Here is a 20,445-nt window from a genome sequence, read left to right on the forward strand (position 1 = left end):
AAGACTGAGAGATGGACGCAGGGGGCCCGACTACGTGCGACTCCTGAAGTCGGTCGCGTGCGACTGTTCCGAGCTTTTGGACACGTCGTACCCGTCCACACCGGTCTCTCCCGTCGCGGGAGAATCCATAGCTTAGCTCGCGATCGCATACCGCCGTTCCCTTCCCCTGGTCCATCAGTTTGCCTCTTTCGCGCAACTCGCTCACTTTTTCTAATCTCTCTATATGCCTTTTCTTTCTCTTACTATCGCTTCCTTCAACTGTCACGGCCTCTCTCGCACCGCGATACAGAACGCAGTTATCGAGCTAGCTCGTGCTAGAAAGGTAGATATCCTTGTACTACAGGAGACTTACGTCCGTCGACTCGGTCAGATCAGGTCCTTCGACGCGACGTTTGGCACCAGTTCCTACTGGGGTTATTGCGCGAGTGGTTCGCGGGGCGTGGCTATTGTTTTGATGCCGCGCTTCACGGGTTCCGTGCTGTGCTACTTCAGGGACACTAATGGCCGTCTAATGTGAATGGACCTCGATTCTGGCATTCGCATCGTAAACGTGTATGCTCAAGGCGACTTTCGCTCACAGAAAGAATTCTTTGCCGCATTGGATAACCACCTAGTCGGCCCCTCTCGAGTCGTACTGGTGGGGGATTTCAATTGCGTGCTGGATCGTATTGTTCGTCAAACGTTCAGAGGCGCCGCTCCAAAATGGACAGATAGGAATGGCGAAGCCGTCATGTCCGCCTGAGAACCCGGATTTATTGGATTTTTTCGGATTACCAGCAGCGACTGTTGGTGAGACTGGCGACCACTCTTTTACCTCTTTTGCTGGGCCCGCCTGGGTTGTTAGGCTAGCGCAGAGCTGGTAGCGTAGCCTAGTCTTAGCAGGGCTGCCACGTGGAAGGCCACGATGGTAGCGCCATCGCGGGTTCGCCCGATCGTTTGCCGGTCGTGTACCGAAAGGTACGACCAACCTGCAACTCGCTAAGGCGTTCCTCGAACGCTTTAAACAGAACGATCTGAAATCCGTGCAGGATTTCGGAGGTAACAACTTCGAGGTTACTTTTAGCAACAAGGTCGCGGTTGATCGCTTCTTAGCTGATTCCGCGACCATTAAGGTCAAGGAAACCGGTATTGGCTTTGAATATCGAGGGCTGCGGACAGTTTCTGTTTGCATATACGAGTATCCCGCCGAGGCCAGCGACAAAGTGCTCAGATGAGCACTTGAGGTCTATGGCAAGGTGCAGAATATGTCGGACGACAACCTGACCGGTCTCCGCATCACAACCGGAAACCGACGTGCTCGCATGGAGCTTCGTTCTCCCGTGCCCAATATCACTGACGTGGACGGCACGTCGTTCGGTGCGAGTACGACGGCGTCGTGCGCTTGTGTCGCAAGTGCAGGCTGCCGGGTCACGAAAGAAAAATGTGCACCACGCCATGGTGCTCACGGTGCCAGCAGTGGGAGCCTCCCACCTGCGACGCACCTTGCAAGCGCTGCGGCGGGGATCACCCTCCACACCTCTGCAAGCAGAGGCTGTATTCGGAGGCAGCCACGCGGCCCAGTGTGCCACAGGTCGCGCCTCCGGTCGTGCTTAGTGCGGAGGGTCAGGGCGCGCCAGCGCCTACAATCTCGGACAAAGGGGAGCAGGGCAAAGCTCTTGAGGCTGCACCAGGAGAAGCCGAGGTGAAAAAAAGCGACAAGAAGGAGCCAGAACCTGTCGAGGCCCCTCTGACCGCTTCGAAAAAGCCGGCGCAACGCGCCGACCCACATATGCGAACAGAGAAGAAGCCAAAACCCGTCGAGGCCCCTCAGACCGCTTCTAAGAAGCCGGCGCCACGCGCCAAGACACCCGTGCAAACACAGAAGGAGCCAAAACCCGTCGAGACCCCTCAAAGCACTTCGAAAAAGCCAGCACCACGCGCCAAAACACAAGTGCAAGCACAAAAATGTGCCTAGGCACAGAAAAGGAAGGAGGAGACTCATCCCTCAACTCCTAAACAGGCAGCGCAACTGCTTCCCCCTCTCCCCGCGACGGCGAGAAGGAGCCTTTTCCTTCACTCGTCAAGGGGCGAGGGAGGTCACCTCGTCGCCGCAAGCGGGGCGGCAGTCGAGCACGGGCAGCGGCGGCCGCGAGAGAAAGGTCAACGTCCTCGTTTGATTCTAGCTGTTCGGAGAGCGCCTCGCCCGAGTACAAACGCCACGCAGCAACCGCAGCGGTGAACGACGATTCGTCGTCTACCACTGTGGAAGACTCGGAGATGGACGCAGGGAGCCCGACTCCGTGCGACTTCTGGAAGTCGGTCCCGTGCCACTGTTACAAGCTTTTGGACACGTCGTACGCGTTCACACCGGTCTCTTCCGTCGCGGGAGAGTCGGCAGCTTAGCTCGTGATCGCATACCACCGTTTCCTTCCCCTCGCGCTTCTGTTCGCCTCTTTCGCGCAACTCGCGCACTTTTTCTAATCTCTATATATGGCTTTTCTTTGTCTTACTATCGCTTCCTTCAACTGTCGCGGCCTCTCTCGCGCCGCAAAACAGAACGCAGTTATCGAGCTAGCTCGTGCTAGAAAGGTAGATATCCTTGTACTACAGGAGACTTACGTTCATCGACTCGGTCAGATCAGGTCCTTCGACGCGACGTTTGGCACCAGGCCCTACTGGGGTTATGGCGCGAGCGGTTCGTGGGGCGTGGCTATCGTATTGATGCCGCGCTTCACTGGTTTTGTGCTGCGCTACTTCAGGGACACTAATGGCCGTCTAATGTGGATGGACCTCGATTCTGGCATTCCCATCGTAAACGTGTATGCTCCAGGCGACTTCCGCTCACAGAAAGAATTCTTTGCCGTATTGGATAACCACCTAGTCGGCCCCTCTCGAGTCGTACTGGTGGGGGATTTCAATTGCGTGCTGGATCGTATTGACCGTCAAATGTTCAGAGGCACCGCTCCAAAATGGACAGATAAGAATGGCGAAGCCGTCCTTTGCCATTCAGGAGCCGTCATGTCGCCTGAGAACCTGGACTTATTGGATTTTATTGGATTACCAGCAGCGACTCTTGGTGAGACGGGCGACCTTTCTTTTACCTCTTTTGCTGGGCCCCTCTGGGTTGTTAGGCTAGCGCAGAGCTAGTAGCATAGCCTAGTCTTAGCAGGGCTGCCACGTGGAAGGCCACGATGGTAGCGCCATCGCGGGTTCGCCCGATCGTTTGCCGGTCGTGTACCGAAAAGTACGACCAACCTGGAACTGGCTAAGGCGTTCCTCGAACGCTTTAAAGAGAACGATCTGAAATCCGTGCAGGATTTCGGAGGTAGCAACTTCGAGGTTACTTTTAGAAACAAGGTCGCGGTCGATCGCTTCTTAGCTGATTCCGCGACCAATAAGGTCAAGGAAACCGATATTATTCGCTTTGAATATCGAGGGCTGCGGACAGTTTCTGTTTGCGTATACGAGTATCCCGCCGAGGCCAGCGACAAAGTGCTCAGATTAGCACTTGAGGTCTATGGCAAGGTGCATAATATCTTGGACGACAACCTGACCGGTCTCCGCATCACAACCGGAAACCGACGTGCTCGCATGGAGCTTCGTTCTCCCGTGCCCAATATCACTGACGTGGACGGCACGTCGTTCGGTGCGAGTACGATGGCGTCGTGCGCTTGTGTCGCAAGTGCAGGCTGCCGGGTCACGAAAGAAAAATGTGCACCACGCCATGGTGCTCACGGTGCCAGCAGTGGGAGCCTCCCACCTGCGACGCACCTTGCAAGCGCTGCGGCGGGGATCACCCTCCACACCTCTGCAAGCAGAGGCTGTATTCGGAGGCAGCCACGCGGCCCAGTGTGCCGCAGGTCGCGCCTCCGGTCGTGCTTAGTGCGGAGGGTCAGGGCGCGCCAGCGCCTACAATCTCGGACAAAGGGGAGCAGGGCAAAGCTCTTGAGGCTGCACCAGGAGAAGCCGAGGTGAAAAAAAGCGACAAGAAGGAGCCAGAACCTGTCGAGGCGCCTCTGACCGCTTCGAAAAAGCCGGCGCAACGCGCCGACCCACATATGCGAACAGAGAAGAAGCCAAAACCCGTCGAGGCCCCTCAGACCGCTTCTAAGAAGCCGGCGCCACGCGCCAAGACACCCGTGCAAACACAGAAGGAGCCAAAACCCGTCGAGACCCCTCAAAGCACTTCGAAAAAGCCAGCGCCACGCGCCAAAACACAAGTGCAAGCACAAAAATGTGCCCAGGCACAGAAAAGGAAGGAGGAGACTCACCCCTCAACTCCTAAACAGGCAGCGCAACTGCTTCCCCCTCTCCCCGCGACGACGAGAAGGAGCCTTTTCCTTCACTCGTCAAGGGGCGAGGGAGGTCACCTCGTCGCCGCAAGCGGGGCGGCAGTCGAGCACGGGCAGCGGCGGCCGCGAGAGAAAGGTCAACGTTCTCGTTTGATTCTAGCTGTTTGGAGAGCGCCTCGCCCGAGTACAAACGCCACGCAGCAACCGCAGCGGTGAACGACGATTCGTCGTCTCCCACTGTCGAAGAATCGGAGATGGACGCAGGGAGCCCGACTCCGTGCGACTTCTGGAAGTCGGTCCCGTGCCACTGTTACGAGCTTTTGGACACGTCGTACGCGTTCACACCGGTCTCTTCCGTCGCGGGAGAGTCCGCAGCTTAGCTCATGATCGCATACCACCGTTTCCTTCCCCTCGCGCTTCTGTTCGCCTCTTTCGCGCAACTCACTTCCTTCAACTGTCGCGGTCTCTCGCGCGCCGCGAAACCGAACGCAGTTATCGAGCTAGCTCGTGCTAGAAAGGTAGATATCATCGTACTACAGGAGACTAACGTCCATCGACTCGGTCAGATCAGGTCCTTCGATGCGCTGTTTGATTTCTTTGCCGCATTGAATAACCAATGGACAGATAGGAATGGCGAAGGCATGCTGCACAAACTGGTCGACGAGCTGGGGCTGATTGATGCTTGGCGCACTCTTCCGCCCTCAGTAGCGCTACATCATCGCGGTGGTGATATAGCGTTCAAGGACAGTGATGAAAACAGCATGGAAAATAGCATGAAAACAGCATGAAAATAGCAGGATGGACTACCACCACCGTTTGAACAAAACATACTGCACCTGGCAGCATCTGAAGAGGGTCTCGGTCTCCCGCATGTGCTGACCCCAAGCAGGGTCCTGGCCCTGAAACCGCCTGCATGCTCGTGCGCGTGAGCGATTACTTGGGACTGATCGCTCACGCGCTCTCCTGGGACCAGGAGAGAGATATGTGATCAGTGTGCACACATCCAGCTAGTTACATTACAAAGAAAGATAGTGAACTTTAGGTTCCATGTATTTCTGTTTGTAAATGTGTGTGGTGCATGCTCCAACCTGGGATACTGGGGTATGCGTCAAACGTGATCGAATGTTGAATATGCAAGCTATGCAAGATGTGCAACATGATCAATGTCGCGAATCACACACCGCAGCAAAAAATGTCCAAGTACCATGATGCCAGTGAATTGAAATATTTTAAGGTCACACTTGATTCGAAATGAACTTGTCAAAATTATTTTATGCAGCCTTGCGGGTTGTGCACTTGATGATGTGTGGCACTTTATGGCGCAAGGGCCCATTGATGGCCAAAGAGCGCCATTTCAATGACTACAGATGTGGACAATGATATGTTGCGTGGCTGTATAGGAGCCTTTAAATTCCTGGCTATAATGTGGGTAAAAATATAAGTATTAAAATCATGACAGTGGCGTGACATGTATAGTAAAAAATTGGTGACAAAAGGTCCTTGTGTCCAAGGACCAACAGGCAATTGCTTTTCAATGTAGCCACCCCAATAGCAACCTCTCTTGAGAGGTCGCGCTATGCAATGCCTGGGTATATGACATGGTAAAAGCGGACATCTCTTAGAAAAGCTAGCATTGATTTATGAGTGAACAGTGGTTCCCTACCGACGAACATTGCAGGGTGTAAAGGTATATGTTGTCGATAGGGTAATCGAAAGTGTTGTTTTCTTACAGTGTCTAATTGTTTGCACTGGATTAAAATGTGAAGGACTCTTAGTGCTTCACCACATCTGTCACACAATGGTGGATGATCAACAGACAAAAAATATGAGTGTGTGATATGTGTGTGCTATCCTGAGCCTCGTTAGTGTTACCTCTGTATGACGCGTTTTTGATACTGGCGGCCAATGGCCAAGGTGTGGCTCAATAATGTGTAGTTTGTTTTGTGTGTGTCTCTTCCACTTGATCTGCCAGAAGTCCCTGAGCTTTTGTTTGAGAGACGGCTTATGATCAAGGGCCAGGATTGATATGGGTGTAGTGGGAATGCTTTCGTGGACGGATGCAGCAAGCTGATCCGTCATCACGTTCCCTTGGATCTCACGGTGCCCTGGCACCCAGCACACTACAACATGTTGTTCGAGTCTGTAGAGTGTGCACAAAATAGAATAAAGTGAGACGGGGACAGGGTTTTTTGTTTTTTAAGATTGTGCAGAGCCATTACCACACTGAGGGAGTCCGTATAAATTACTGCTGTTTGTAGTTGTAGTTGTTTGATGTGTTTAGCGGCCACAAGTATCGCGTAAGCTTCCGCACTGAGGATACTTGTCTCTGGATGTAGAGGGCCAGCATCCGAAAAGGATGGACCGACAGCAGTGTACGACACAGAGGAGATAGACTTAGAGGCATCTGTAAAGAACTCAGGATGTCTGTATTTGTGTTGAAGTTTCGGGAAGTATGTTCGGATATGGGCAATGGGCGAGTGTTTTGTGATTTCTCGGAAAGACACATCGCATTCTATAGTCTGCCACTGCAAAGGTGGCGAGTATGCTACAGAAGCCAATAAACTGTGTTCCAGTGAGACACCAAATTCCTCAGCTAGACCCGTGAGGCAAACTAAGTAGGGCGGCCTTATCAAAGGCCTGTTTTGAAAAAGAATGGAGCTCGACAAGTCATTAATAGTAGAGTATGAGGGGTGCCTCTTGTCTGCTTTCACCTTAAGGAAATATACAAAGGACATGTAGGTTCTTTGGAGATGAAGCGACCACTCATTTGACTCAACGTAAAGGCTTTCTACGGGGCTGGTGCGAAAAGCACCCGTAGAAAGGCGGATGCCCGAATGCTGCACGAGATCCAGCATCTTCAAAGCACTGAGTCGCAGACTGATAAACAATGGCCCCATAATCTAAGCGGGTGCGAATAAGGCTTCTATACAGGTTGATGAGGCATTTCCTGTCACTACCCTACGTAGTACGCGACAACACACTTAGAACATTCATGGCTTTTAAACAATTTGTTTTTAAATATTTCATGTGCAGTACGAAGGTCAACTTGTCCAAGATTAAGCCTAAGAATTTATGCTCTGCGTGAACAGACAGGTGTTGACCGTTCAGTTCATTGTCGGGTTCTGAGTGCATGCCTCTCTTTCGGGAGAACAAGACACACGTGCTTTTTTGTGGGTTCAGTCGGAATCCGTTCTCCTCTGCCCATTCGGAGACTTTGTTTAAACCTAACTGAACCTGCCGCTCACACATCCCCAGGTTGCATGACTTAAAGCCAAGCTGGATGTCATTGACATATGTGCAATAGAACATGTTGCGGGGGATCGACAGGTGCAAAGAATTCATTTTGATAATTAATAGTGTACAACTAAGTACACCACCTTACGGTACTCCCGTTTCTTGGGCAAATGTTTGGGAGAGAATACTGCCCACACGGACACGGAATGTCCGATTGGACAAGCAACTCTCGATTATGGAAAGCATTCTACCGTGCACACCCAAGTGAGACAGGTCTCTTAATATGCCAAGACGCCATGTTGTGTCGTATGCCTTCTCGATATCCGGAAGCACAAAGAGGAAGTACTGTTTGTGGACAAAAGCATATTGAATCTCTCCCTTAATGCGCACCAGATGGTCTCGGTGGCGGATCTACCCTCTCGAAACTCGCACTGGAATCGGTCGAGCAGATCGTGTGTTTCGAGGAAATGTAAAAGTCGGCGGTTTATCATCTTCTCAAAAAGTTTACAAAGGCAGCTTGTAAGTGATATGGGCCTATAACTCTGAACTGAGGAAGTGTCCTTGCCCTGTTTCAAAATAGGGATAACAATAACCTCTTTCCAGGAAGCAGGGAAGCAAGTTGAAAGGTTGTATGCCTCGTAATTTGTGCACTTGTATTCTAGTTTCTGCTTTTCTATCCTTCCTTAGTATCTTTGGAAAACTTCAGTATAGTGTGACGAGCTAGACACCTGCTCGTAGTGTGCACCGAGGAAGTTCGCCTGATCTTCTAGGCTGTCTCCCTATGTGTTTACGAGTGGGAGTGCGTGTACTTGTCTTCCTGCAACCCTACCAACCATGTTTCAGACTTTAGCCTCTTGTGTGTATGAATTTGTTCCTGATAAAAACTTGTGCCAGCTTTCTCTTCAGGCCTGCCGACGCGTTCTCCTGCCTTGAGACTTTATTTTCTTAAAGCTGTCAAGATTTTCGGCTGTCGTTGAATTCCGAAGTAACCTCCATGCCCAGTTCTGTTCCTTTCGCCCATGCCGACACTCAATGTTCCACCATGGGACGCGTCGCTTGCCCAGCATACCAGATGTTTGTGGTATGCACTTGGCTGCTGCATCAGTAATAAAAGCAGTGAAGTACTGCACAGCTTCATCTATGTCTACATATGTCAATCCAACTTAAGGGGAGACGCAGGTCGAAAAGTCGCGGTTTTCCGGAAAATTTTCGCTTTTTTTTTCCGGCTGTATTGGCATCCTTGGACTATAATCTATTACTTCTGAAAATATCAAGCTGAAATTCGCACGAGAAATTATCAAAAAATGCTTCCAAGTGGGCAGCGGTGACGCGAGAAATGCGCGAAAGTCGCGAAAAACGGCAAAGTTCGCGTCGTCCTGTCGCGAAAACGACGCGTTGGCCGCCATTTGCAATCGTGCACGCATGCTGCGAAGGCAGTATCCTTCATAATCCACTAGTAGCCAGTCTCGTGCCTTCACGCAGAATAAACAAAAAACGAGAAAAACAACGCGTACGTCACGCGTTTTGAATATCGCGGCACACAGCGCGAGGCCGCCATTGGACGGTGGTGCGCTCCACGCTCCTCCCCCTCCTATGTCTCCGGCAAAAGAGCGAATCCTCGGACGTCGCGATCGAGTTTTTCTGCGTTTCTCTGCATTTTTGCATCATGGCAAGCCCGAAGAAGTGCAGTTCAGATAATCTAAAGTTCAGAACTCGCCACAAGTATCGGGGGAAACGGCGTCCGACGCTTCGCAAAGCGACAGCGAACGACGATGTCGCCCCCGACCAACGCCCCGACACTCCGACTTCGGATAGGCTTAACACCGTCACCGAACCCTGCGACAGTGGTTGTGAAATAGCCGCTGCCATGGAATTCGTCAGTGCATCCCAAAGGAAGATTGGATTCTTCAAGAGTGAACGTAGACCGGTAGATGCTGCTACTGCGAACATGCTGCTTTGCGAAATCAATGCGCTGACGGCACTTGTGGCGGGTGCGCAATGCCCAACCTGCCGCGAACGGAAGCTCGGCGTGCGAGAGGCAGCTGGAAAGCGCAAAGGACTTTCGGCATTCCTCGAACTGTGCTGTCAAAATTCTGATTGCCCTGAATCTGCACTTTCGTTCACGCACACGTCGAGACGTACTGCTTCGGCCGGGGACCAAGGAACGAGCGCTCGTTTTGACAGCGGCAGCTCGCGTGACAGCTTTGCTGTAAACGTGAAGGCAGTTCTGGCAGCACGCGCTATAGGCGCAGGCCACGACCAACTTTCACGATTTTGTGCGATTCTCGGTCTTCCGAGCTTGATGCATCACAAGACATTCAACGGCATTTGCAAGAAGCTCCATGGTGCGGCGATGACGGCAGTGAGCAAAAACTTGCACCAGGCACGAAACATCACGAAGGACGCAGTCGGCGGCAGAGATGTGCCAGTCATGTTTGATGGCACCTGGCAGAAAAGAGGTCATAAAAGCCACAATGGAGTGGGCACAGTCGTGTCTCTCGACACGGGGCTCTGCCTCGATTTTGAAGTTCTTTCGAACTACTGCCATGCTTGCAGTATACACAGGGACCTTGGGGAGGATGAAGAGATATGGCGAGCTTTTCATCTTCCAGTTTGCCAAAAAAACACTGACTGCTCATCCCATGCAATGGAACCTGCGGCAGCTGTCAATATATGGCAGAGGACCTTGTCTTATGAAACTCCACTGCGATTCACCAGCTTCCTAAGTGATGGTGACAGCAAGGCCTACACTGCAGTCTGCGAGGCAAATGTATACTGTGACACCCGCATTGACAAAGAAGAGTGCACGAACCACGTTGCAAAGCGCTTAGGAACTGCCCTACGGAAATTGGCAACGCCACTGCCACGAGGCGAAAAACTGAAAGATGCGACAATAATAAAACTATAAACATATTACAAGATCGCCATCACGAGCAACAATGACAGTGTCCGAAATATGTACACTGCCATATGGGCATCGTATTTTCATTGCTGCTCCAGTGATGGTGCCAGTAGCCACAACTTTTGCCCCGCGGGACCAAATTCGTGGTGCAAGCACAAGCGTGCGGAAGCACTGTGGGAGCCTGCACCACGCCACACCCCACTGTTGACGAAGGCTCAAGGATTGGCAATTATGCCTATCTACAAGCGCCTTACAGAGGAGAAACTCCTTATTCGGTGCCTTCATGGCAAGACACAGAATGCAGCCGAATCGCTGAACAGCAAGATATGGCTGCTATGTCCAAAAACAAAGTTCGCCTCCGGAACAACTGTGGAGACAGCCACCGCTCTTGCTGTACTCTGGTACAACAAAGGCCACAGGGGCTTTGAAGAAGTGCTCGAAGGCATTGGAATTTTCCCCTTACAAGATCTGGCCACACATGGTGACCACTGTGACGTCATGCGCATCAGGAAGATGAACCTGAAGCAAACTGCAGAAGCGAGGGCACACCATCGCAACACAGCGAAGAGAGCTCTTGTTGAGGACACTGACCGCAAAAGCCGTGAAGGACCAAGCTATGGTGCAGGGGACTTCTAGACACTTGCAGTGCATTCAAGGCAAGGTACTTTTCATTGTGCCCCAATTTGATGCAAAAAGAATGATTTCCTAATAAATGCCAACTTTGCGAACTTTCAAACTTGTTTTTCTCATTTTCATTTTTTCTGACAGTTTCACGTTTTCCGGGCAGCCTTTTAGAAACTTATATTCATTGTATAGTAACGAAACTTGGCACACATATTCTTCAACACATGCAGAATGCAAATATCTACTCTAAATTGCAATGCCTACCAGCATTAGTTGTGAAAATATTAGCTTATTGTTTCAAGGGAGATTGAAAATAATAAGTCATTCAATACAATTTTTTTTTCTTGGTTCCAATATTTCTGTGACATATCTATATAGATATTTGCACTTTTCAATCTACCAAAAGTCAAATAAGATCAGACACAGTGCTTTTACTGAAAGTTTAGTACATAAAAGAGTGCCCACAAAAAATGTAACTTTTTGCTATTGTTTATGGCATAACTCAATAATTATAGCAGCTACACAAAAATGATTGCATATTTGAAATCTGCATGAAAAGCTATACTAATAACAAACTTTTCAAGTCTCTATTACTAGAAATAAAAAAGAAACTTTTTCGAGGAGCGTCTGCCCTGAAATCGCACCTTGAATTTTGGCATTTGGGGCATTCTGGCCTTATATCTGGTAGGTATTTGCTGCAGATATCGGGGCTGGGGTAACTGTGCGTTTGCAGCAGTCGAATCGTTAATTGTTGTGCTTTATTTAGTGCTGAGTGAGGTGAGGGGAATTCCTTTCTAAATAACTTATAGTGCGAGCAAATTTCGTGATATGATAGGAGTGGCTCCCGGAGCAAGTTGGTGTCCCCGGCCAGTGAGCCGGACCGCGACACCCCGCGGCACGTAAGATCACGCGCGAGGTTATGGGTCAGCTCATTACCGTTGGGGACCCCTGGTTGAACGTTGATCCCTTCATGACCCGGGAACCAGTGGATGTGTTTGTCTATAGTTTTTGGAACAGATGCTAGAACTCTTAATGCCGCCGGCAAAGTGTCCGCGGCAGTATGCCAGTGCAGCGGGTTTAGAGTTGGTAAATATTGTGTCGCGCTGAGAGAGTGCTAGAGCAAGGGCAATGGTCTCTTGTTCAGCCTCGCAGGCTTTCTGTGTTTTTACGGTAAGAGCATTAAGAGCTTTTCTGTCTGGGGCGACCGCCACAGTTGCAAAGTAGGGTTTGTTCACGTATTTAGCGGCGTCTACGAAAACCACGTCTGTTGCGTGTAGGTTGGTCGCTTTTAGTAAGGCTTGAGCTCGTGCCCTTCTTCGAGTCTGATTGTGCACCGGGTGCATGTTCCTCGGGAAGGGTAGCACTGTGATTTTAGCGTGATTTGATTTTAACGGTTCTGGTTCGTTGACTTGAGTTGGGATAGGAAGACCTATGTGTGAGAGGAGTTCCTGACCCGCAGCTGTCGAAAACAGGCGTACGAGTTGGGACATTCTGTGGGCTTTGGTGATTTCTTGGAACGTGTTATGTACCCCAAGGGCTAGCAGGCGCTGCGTGCTTGTGGACATGAGTAGACCAAGTACTCGTTTTGTGCATTTTTGGATGAGGTTGTCCACTTTAGTTTCATCGCATTTGCTCCACGGGTGAGCGCAGGGCAACGTAGTGAACGGGGCACATTAAGAATGCATGAAAGATGCGTAGTAAGCTCTCTTCTGTGAGTCCTGCATGTCTATTAGCGACGCGTCGGGCGAGGTGAATGACTGCCTCAGCTTTTTCGGTGAGATATGTGATGGTTAAGTCGTTTTTGCCATTCTCCTGTAGGGTAACGCCCAGAATTCGAACCGACGACACTATCGGGATAACCGAGCCATCCATTGTGGAGAGGTGTATGGTAGGTTCGGCTTTGGTGCGGCCGTACTGTGGTGGCAGAAGCAGCAACTCGGACTTAGATGCCGATAGTCTGAGGCCCGTGGGCTTTAAAAATGTTTGTACCGCAGTGACTGCTTCCTGAAGGCTCGCTTCGATTTGTCCATCGTTACCTCCAGTGCGCCAAATAGTAATATCGTCGGCGTAGAGCCCGTGTTCTACGCCTTTGATGTGTTTCAGCTTTTGCGAAAGTTGTCTGAGGGCTAAATTGAAAAGAAACGGTGAGAGCACCGACCCTTGCGGGGTGCCGCGCGGGCCTAGGTTGTAGGTGTGTGACTTGAGATCCCCAACTTTAAGTGTGGCCGTTCTGGCTCTTAGGAAAGAGCGGACGTATTCATAGAAGCGGCGGCCTAAGCCTGCCTCCTGAATCTCGTGTAGTATATTAGCGTGGCTTATGGTATCAAAAGCTTTCTCTAAGTCAAGAGCTAGGATTGCTTTGAGGTCTTTGCTCCTTACTCTAAGTAACGTCTCCTGTAGCATGAGAAGTACGTCCTGCGTGGTTATGGCCTGAACCCTACTTGATCGAAATGTTTTCTCGCATTGCGTTCTCTGACGAAATACTGTGTGATCAGGCGTCATGTTTTACATTTAAGCTGATGAGAGAAGTGGATGATGTGTTAGCCATTAAGCATCTTAGATCGATGCCTTACCACCCAATGTGTAATGGTTTGGTGGAGAGATTCAATGGTACGTTGAAGCAAATGCTGCGGAAATTGAGTCAAGAGGAACCCAAGTCATGGGATCGATTATTGGCACCTCTGCTCTTTGCGTACTGCAAAATACCACAGACCAGTACGGGCTTCTCGCCATTCGAGTATGGCAGACATGTTCGAGGACCGCTAAGCATACTCAAAGAGTTATGGACAGGAGATGATATATGCGAAGAAGTAAAGACCATGTATACATATGTCTTAAGACCTCAGAGATCGTTTAAAAAAGACCCTATCATTGGCACAAGAGAGCTTGTCACGTGCCAAAGCGACCCAGAAGAAGTATTATGACCGAGGAAGTAAAACCCGTCAACTGAACATAGGTGATCGAGCCCTCATACTGCTTACAAGTACAGAGAACAAGCTACTGATGCAGTGGAAGGGACCCTTTATGGTCACGGGAAAGAAAGAAAATTTTGATTACTGGTTGGACATGGGCCAAGATACTAAGCTCTTTCATATCAATATGTTGAAGCGTTATGAAGAGCGTCAACCTGAAAACGCATCACGGTCGGCAACCTTTATTGTAGTGGAGGAGGAAGAGACCGATACGCCAATACCTACTTTCAAGGCTACTGCGAGCTCTGTTATAGAAGCAGTTAAGCTTGGCCGAGACCTCCAAGAAAGCCAGCGTAACCAACTTCGCAAAATCTTGGCAAGTCACGAAGACGTCTTTTCGGAAATACCGGGAAAAACAAATTGGTCAGAATGCCGTCTCCAATTGACCACCTCTGGGCCCATTCACACTCAGCAATATCCACTGCCTTTTTCGATGAAAGAAGTCATTGAGAAAGAGGTGCAAGATATGCTCAAGCTTGGAGTGATTGAGCGGTCTGACTCTCCATACAATTCACCGTTGGTGCTGGTTACGAAACCAGATAAAAGCTACCACGCTTGCATTGATTTCCGTCGGATTAACGATGTCTTGATTTCTGACGCGGAACCAATCATAAGGACAGATGTCATATTTGCGGAGATCGGAACTAAAATGTTCTTTTCAAAGTTCGACCTCACCAAAGGACACTGGCAAGTGCCTCTGGACAAGAGTTTCAAACCAAAAACGGCATTTTCCACTCAATCAGGACATTCTCATTTCTTGTACAAGCCGTTTGGAATCAAAACGGCGTCTGCTGTTTTTACTCGATTAATGAGACGCCTTCTACAGGGCATACCAAATGTCGTGCACTATATCAATGACATGCTCATCGCCACTACGACATGGCAAGAACACGCGGAAACCCTGCTGCACCTATTGGGGAAGATCCACGAGGCTGGACTGACGATCAAGCCCCAGAAGTGTAAAGTTGGCGTGACGTCTGTAGTTTTCCTTGACCATAGACTTGGAGGTGGACTAATTCAACCAGTGGAAGACACGATTTCGAAGATAGCAAAAGCTTCACGACCCGAGACCAAGAAGCAACTTCGCTCTTTCCTTGTTCTGACAGGGTATTATCGTGATTTGATACCCCATTACGCGGAGAAGGCTCAGCCCCTAACCGAAATAACCAAGAAAAGAGAAAGCAACAAGGTTCGCTGGAACAGCGAGAGGGAAGCCGCCTTCGAAATCCTCAAGAAGGCGCTCACCCAAGTACCGATCGTCAAGGCTCCGGATGTAAAACGACCCTTCATAATATGCAGTGATGCTTCCGATACATGCATAAGCGCAGTCCTTATGCAAGATCATGACTCGGTGTTACACCTAGTCAAATACGCTAGCCGACAGTTATTACCTCTAGAACAGAAATACTCTGCTATAGAGCATGAGTGTTTAGCTCTTGTGCGGGCTATAGAAAAGTTTCATATATACTTACACGGGATCCCTTTTGTAGTTCAGACCGATCATAAACCCTTGCAATATTTGTCGCTGGCAAAACACCTCAACAGCAGAGTCTTGAGATGGAGTTTGGCCTTGCAGGAATATGAATTCCATGTAGAGCACATCAAGTGGTCTGAAAATGTCGGGACGGATTACATGAGCCGAATTCAGTGACTATGTACACTGGTGCAACTATTTCAGCATGGTGAGATTACATCTCAATGCAGTAAACCGCCGACATAATTAATCTGGACATATTCGGTTTTCGGCCTGCTGTGTGTGTGTGTGTTTTGAGCTACTTCCTCCAAGAACTGAGCAGCAGTTTTTCGTGCAGAAAAACTCCCAAAAAGGGGCCTATTGTGGTGTAGTAGAGTGACGTGGTGGTGTTTGTGAAGTGTGGTGGCACCGTGTTGTTATGTACAACGTGCTCGTAGGCGACGACAGCGGTGCTTCTCTTTTGAGCGGCGGAAAGACGATAATGACGTTGGCGCGAAACATCATGCATGAAACTTTGGCCCGCCAAAAGGAAGAGGAAGTTGGCGCGAAAAATGGCACTGCCAATGCACGAGAGGGAAGAAGAGAAAAACCAGTCGGGGGCAGAACGAGATCGAGCTGGCTGGAGTGCAGATCCTGGGTGTCGCGCGACTGCGGTGTCGGCTTCCGGACCTGACCGCGTGAAGTCAGGCAAGGTCAGGACGCTCCAGCTGCCCACAGTGTACTCGGAAGTACGCGGCCTTCCAGAAATCCGGCCGTGACAGTTCAAGGTCACGTCCCAGGCGTTCGTTCCGGCCGTGACTGTTCAAGGTCACATTCCAGGTGTCCGGGCTGCGACTCCAATCCCGAACCACCCGTGGAGGGTGGAACCTTCCGCGTGGTGATCAGCTACTCGAAACGAGCCAGCATCGACAAGTGGCCGCAGTTCTTGCTAAGGCAAGGGCTACCTCGTCTGCTGCCAAGCGTCGCCGTGCTGGTCAGCGCGTGACTGCAGCTGCTGAGACATCGCCAGCGTCCGCCGCCTCAACCCACCAAGCCACCGACACCATCAACGCCACCCGTGACTGTTGATTCTCAAAAACATTATAGCTGGACAGCTTACAGGATATACTTTAGTTTCTTGCATCTGTACATTGCAACTTCATTCTTTTTTTTTCTTAATTAGGCTTAAAGTTTCTACTTTTCCTTTCACACCTTAAACGGCTTCGTCATTTCTTAGCTCCGAGGCTTTCCCTCCGGGCAACAATTTATTAAACAGTAAACCTGCATCACAAAGCTCCTGTGTACAAGATTACGTCTTGAGTAATGTGCAGTTAGTGCAGGAAATACAGCAGTTGCTAAGCAACTTTCACATTCTAGTTCCTCCTACAAACGATAATGATTGATTTGTGGGGTTTAACGTCCCAAAACCACCATATGATTATGAGAGACGCCTCCTACAAACGATACAAAGACATCATAGAAAAAGTACGGAATTTCACCTTTTCATTAGTAAGCACTCCTTTTACGTGTGACAAAGAAGCCTACATGATTTAGGATACAATTTGAAAAAACTTTTCAGAAAGGATCTGACCAAGTATCTCTGCTACGACGCAGTCTTCAGTTGACCATGGCGAGACACTAGGCAGTACCCTTCCTTAAACCCATGTTGCAAACCTCAGTGATAGAAACACACTGCACAAGATGAAGTGTTGGAAATGTACAGTACTACTGAAGGACTAATCGGGGCATTGAAGATTGAGTGTGTGTGACTGTAGGAGACAAATGTAGATGCAGCTTTTCAATAGCCAACAATGCTACATGCAAGGACAACACTACTACGAATGACAATGCATGGCATGGGCGGGAATACAACAGTTACACTCAAACAAAAACAGCTCGTGCAATAAGCCATTTCAAATGCAAAGCATTTCTCTGCGTACTGCTAGCACTTTTGGTACCTACCTACCTACCTACCTACCTACCTACATACCTAACTAGCTAACTACCTACCCACTACCTACCTACCTACTTACCCACTACCTACCTACCTACCTACCTACCTTTCTACTTACTTTACTTTACTTTTACTTACTCACTCACTCACCCACTCACTCACTCACTCACTCACTCACCCACCCACCCACCCACCCACTCACCCACCCACCCACTCACCAAGAATCACGTATTTCACCCAATATTTAATGGCCCTATTGGTGAGTATATCTCGCTGTGTCTTGTCACACACTATGAAAAACTAATGTAAAAACAGATCAGCAGTGGCATTCTGCATACAAAAAAACGTATGTTTTAACACATTGCATAATACAACTGCCTGATCATCTTAGCGACCGCTAACATGCTATCAGCCACTGCGCGGCAATCAGGGTTCATAGCGCCTAAGTGGAACAAAATTCAATGATTTTCAAGGAGCTTTAAGGACCTAACAAATACTTTTCAAGGACCTAAAATAACACTTGAAACCTCAGGAGATGACAAAATTTGTACTTCGCATTTCATTTGTATGATTGGCACTATGAACACCCTCAAATTACCATGGACTGTAGTCACTTTTGTGTTCTCAATGTGTTTCGTACTCTTCATGTGACTTAAGAGCAGACATTCCCAATGATGACACGTCGAAGTTCTTCCTACACTTTGCCTGGTGAAATTTTAACGTATATGGTGCAATCAATTCCATATAGGCAGCAATGCATGACCAAGACGGCTGGAATTTGCACTTACCCGGGATAGTTCCACCATAAGCGACGCGACTATTCGTGCACTCTTGCACAGTCTCAAAAAAAAAAAAAACAGGATTAGCTCCGTTGCTGCTGTAACCACGCAAGCGCTATCACAGCTACAGCGTACTAGAAGAGTACATTGCACTACAACACTGCAATATGGCTAAAGAACTGGATTGGATTAGATGGTTTGTTGGCTAGAGAGCACATAGTTGCCAAGCAAGCAAAAAATCCACCAAATTATGGCTTAGGGAACTTCGATTGACAAAATTCAAGGACATTTAAGGACCTCAAACAAATTTAAGGGTTTCCTCAAACAAATTTAAGGGTTTCCAAGGCCTTGAAAATGCCATATCGAAATTCAAGGGTTTTCAAGGGTTTCAAGAACCGCCACGAACCCTGGCAATAAAACGAAGGACACTAATAAAATAAAAATAAATAGAAGACTTGTTCACTTTATTCAATGCCAAAGTAAGCACTAAAAAAAAGGATGACCTTTCAGCTTCCCTGCAGAAGCCTTGTTTACTATAAAGGGATTGACAACTGTCCAGAACATGTTATTAGATCTTGATATAAATGAAAGGACCATGAAATATAGTGCAATTCCAGCATTCTTTTTGAATAAGTAACAAAAACATTTATGTTGCACAGCCCGGCCGGAGAGCTCCGGAGTAAATTATAGAATACAAAGTCAATCACATTGCTGTACATAGTCACACAATCTGATGCTGTTACGCACACCAGTCCTCAAAATTAGGAGTATGTATATATTATCCAGTCCTGCTCCATTTTGTGTTTCTTACAAGATAACAGGAGTTGCACGGTGAAAAGCGACGCTGCTATCACCGCCGCCAGTGGACCATGTAGAGCCGCGGCGGATGCACGCGGAGTGCATGCATGTGCAGAACACCCCGCTCGAAGACGAACCACACTTAAGGTCACCATTTGCAGCACGCAAGTATAAATGAATTGTATTAGCCCCTTGAATCAGACTGGTTGGTAGATACTGACAAAGAAAGAAGTAACAGCGCTGAATAATCAGGCAAAAAATCGTAAAAAAAGCATGTGCTACTTTTCGTTAAGTGCCGAGGGAACGCTGTTTATTCGACTACCCTCACTTATGGAAGATGTTACATTGGCCAAACAGGTGGATGCATAAATGATAGGTTAAGTGAACATGCTCACTCGCTGAAAGCGTCTGTGCAGAGCCACCTTGCAGACCATTACAAAAAATGTGATTTTGAAGCAATCTTTAAAAGATTAGGAGATTATAGGCACCTACACAGAACAAAGCCAATGGGAAATTTCTGAGGCTTTTAGCATCCAGGAAAGAGGAGAGCATTGTGTCAGCGTGGCTTCGGTATTGCTTCGAAAAAATGAATTAAAGTATCTAGGCACCTACACAGAACAAAGCCAACGGGAAATTTCTCAGGCTTTTAGCATCCAAAAAAGAGGAGAGCATCGTGTCAGCGTGAATCAGTAGTGCTTCGAAAAAGTAAATTTAAATATCCCTCAAAAATGTGATTCGGCATGTTTCAGCGATAACCTGTTTCTTGATACCTTCACAGATTGAAGTTTCCTGCACATATTGACGTATAAACGCAATAAAATATGCTCGTTAGTCGGCGCCGTGTTTATGCATGTAGACAACTTCATATTCACTAAAAAAAGAAAAATATTAATAGCAATTATTTTGCAAAATTTGTATTGGTTCATGATTAGACACACTGGCCGGTAAGCTTTTCACAGCACAATAAAAAAATCGGCACCATAAATACTGGTTGTCGCCCCTTAATCAATATTCAATTGAATAGTGAATTAGGCTTACATAGTGAAACGATAACATCTTATTTGTCCCCCCACCCCCTGAAGATGATAATCCTACCCAATTTCAGAGTGGGGCACTCACTTGGTCTTGGATTGAAATTCAAGATGGTGGCAGGAGAACAGCTAAAAATAAAAAAATGACCATCCATGTTTCCAATCAAGTGCCTTATTTATAAAACATTGTATAAACACTACTAGACACGCATTCAGTGTACTCATTCTTGAGGTTCACAATCGATGCTCATCTATAAAAAAAAAGTCCCAGGAGAGGAGGGTAAGGTGGTGCTTGCTCGGTCTTGACGCTAAGTTCAAATTTCCAAAAAAAGTAGAGGGGGGGGGGGGCTTGCGCGGCATTCTACAGCAGCAAGAAAAGTTGCAACGAGCTGTGGTGTTCTTCCTAATTTATTAACCACCACAACCA

At 48.5% G+C, this 20,445-nt stretch overlaps 1 long non-coding RNA gene across 2 annotated transcripts in view; it reads right to left on the bottom strand.

Annotated features, from left to right (window-relative positions):
* The window catches only part of LOC142765315 (uncharacterized), a 46,158-nt gene extending 28,617 nt beyond the window's left edge, over positions 1 to 17,541 (bottom strand). For both annotated transcript variants that reach the window (XR_012884174.1, XR_012884175.1), the window contains exons 1-2: positions 16,908 to 17,541; positions 15,476 to 16,836 (exon numbers count right to left, since the gene is read on the bottom strand). This is a non-coding gene — a long non-coding RNA (uncharacterized LOC142765315). The remainder of the gene's footprint in view (positions 1 to 15,475; positions 16,837 to 16,907) is intronic.
* Positions 17,542 to 20,445: the final 2,904 nt, after the last annotated feature.

Source organism: Rhipicephalus microplus, chromosome 6, assembly GCF_043290135.1.
Source record: "Rhipicephalus microplus isolate Deutch F79 chromosome 6, USDA_Rmic, whole genome shotgun sequence".
Lineage (NCBI taxonomy): Eukaryota > Metazoa > Arthropoda > Arachnida > Ixodida > Ixodidae > Rhipicephalus > Rhipicephalus microplus.